This window comes from Nannospalax galili, unplaced genomic scaffold (assembly GCF_000622305.1).
Source record: "Nannospalax galili isolate Female #2095 unplaced genomic scaffold, S.galili_v1.0 scaffold737, whole genome shotgun sequence".
In the NCBI taxonomy this organism is placed as follows: domain Eukaryota; kingdom Metazoa; phylum Chordata; class Mammalia; order Rodentia; family Spalacidae; genus Nannospalax; species Nannospalax galili.
The window spans coordinates 3513251-3515901 of NW_008341172.1; positions in this window are offsets into that span (position 1 = coordinate 3513251).

Below are 2651 nucleotides of genomic sequence, written 5' to 3' on the forward strand. Positions count from 1 at the left end.
GTTTGGTGAACCATCAGGGATGCTTCTTTACCATGTACTTTTGCTTCTGGGGGCATTGATACCCCAGTGGTCTTTTCGGCAAATGAGACATGGCTTAGGGGCTTTCACTTTGTTTCAGGATATTTCTGTTTGAAGCGGCCCTCATCCATGATAAAAGGAGGCAGAAACCACTTTTCCTTTCTCCTTGGGTTGAGTTTCTGTAGTGCAGTGATAAGGGCCATCATTTTCCTTGTGTTTTGTTCATATTTTAACTTAATGTCTTCCGGATCCAGATCATCAAAATCTTACTAAGAGTTTTAATGAGGTTTCTATGGTGTGTTCAGTGTCTAAAGGGTCATTCTTATGATATCTGGGGCAGATTGAGTCAGAAAGCAATTTCTCATGGTCAAATCACCTTCCGGAGGGGCAGGAATTTTATGTTTGTGTATTTAATCCAAACCTCTCTAACCTTTCTTGAACAACTGAGGGTGCCTCCTCAGATCCCTGAGCAACCTGAGAAAATGTAGACGGATTTAAGGGATTACAGTGAATTTTCTCTAGCTCCTTTAAAACACAAGACATAAAGTTTCTCTTTCTCTAGTTCCCCAAGGGGTATTAGGATCCTGGTGGAGATCATCCTGTAGGACTGCCTATCTCCCTGTTGAGAGCTGATTTTCTGTTTGTACTTGAACTTCACCGTAGTGCCATTTGTATTTACATCCATTTTATATATCTGGTCCACAGATCTTACAGCAACTTATAAGTTGCAGCCATTTCAGTGGGGTCAGGATGTGATTTAGGAGTAACATTTAACCTTTCCAAACTAGCTCAAAGGATTGAATGACTCACTTGAAAACCTCAATATATTTTTCATAGTCTTCAAAAAGTTCCCAAGATCACCAAGATCACCAGGATCAGCTTTTTTTAACTTTGTTTTTTCATATTAAAAAATATTTTATTGAATTTTTCTGCATTTCATATAATAGATCAAATTTAGACCCCTCCTCCATCTGCACTCCCATAGTCCCACCCACACCAGATTTCATGTATTCTGTCATATATGTTAAGTCTTATTCACACAAGCATTTGTACCCAGATGTCTCTCTGTGCAAGTTCATTCACTGGAGTCTAGTCAGCTAGAGCCACGCCCTTAAAGAAGATCTACTCTCCACCCAGTAGCAATCAGCTGCCAATCTAAGTTTGAGGCCTGTTGCCTATTTCCCCAGTTCCTTAAAGAAGATCTACTCTCCTTCACCCTGTAGCAATCAGCTGCCAATCTAAGTTTGAGGCCTGTTGCCTATTTCCCCAGTTCTATGCTGGGTTTTTGTCTGATTGAGTCAGCATAGGTCTTGTGCATGCTGTCACCATTGTTCCATGTTCATATAAGCAAGTTCCCAGAGATCTGAAAGCCTCTGTTTCCTTATGTTCATGTACCAACCCTGGCTCTTACAATCTTTCCACCGTCTCTTCCACAATAGTCCCTGATCCTCTGGTGGGTGAGGTTTAATGTAGGAGTCCTATCCAGGGACATAAACTCTGCAGTCTCTTATGCTCTAAAACTTAGCCAGTCACGGCCATCTGTGTGCATCACACTCTATTGTATGATCAGCCTTTATTTGTTTCCAATTTTGTAAGGAAAATGGAATATGCATCCCAGAGAGTCTCCTCATCTGGTCAATGCCTGTCTCTTTGCAGGAGATAGGGATATATTTGAGGGGGAGAATTAGGCACATTGATAGGCTCTGAGTCCTCAGGGTAGGGCAGGCAAGAAGACTGAAGAGACTTTTCCTGTTCCTGGGGCGACTGCATCTGTAAAAGGTCCTTAGCAGTCTGGGATGTCTCTGGTTTGAGAGTAGTCAAGGGTGCAGAGTCCACAAAGCACTCTTATCTAAGTCTAGATTATCTCTTAAAGCAAAGAAGGCTTGCACAGAAGGCATTACAGTCCATTTATCTTTCTTTTTACAGAATTATAAAGTAGTATTAAAATTAATACTTTCCCTCTAGAAGCCATCTCTATCCACCAGTCTATATTCAGTCCAACTTGGGGAGAAAAATATCAGGTGTGCTTTCTTAAGGGCTGTAGATCAAAGAGAACCCAATGAGCATGGACAGAGTCTATGGGAAACTTTACTGAAAACAAATGACTATCTGTCAGGGAAAGAAGGCATATTGGAGCATCTTCCAGATCATCTTTGTCATCCTCACCAGAGTGAACTCAGGAAATTTTAACTCTCTCTTATTCTTGTCACGAGCAACCATGGGAAGCAAGTTATAAGTTGCTTCTTCTACCACCGTGGGTCTGGGTTTCTATTTTTTTCCTTTCTTATTGGTGACCATGGAGAAGGGGAGCATATAGGGCTATCCATCCTTACTGATGTGACTCTTTAATAGCCTGTGACCTTAATGAATTATTTATGAATTTTGCTTGACTGATTTTAACCTGCCTGCGTTGACTCCACTTTTCAAAAATCCTTTGGAGTATATAATGATCCTCAGGCAGTTTCTAATGATTTGGCAGGGAGGGTCTTGGCCTCCTTAAACATTCTCAGACCCTTTTCTTCAAACTCATATTATCTCAGTTCATATTACACACGTCAGTTTAGGGAAGAGGCAAGCATGATATCGCTCGAGGTGAAAATCCATTTTGAAGAGGGCCATTAGTCCAGATGCCT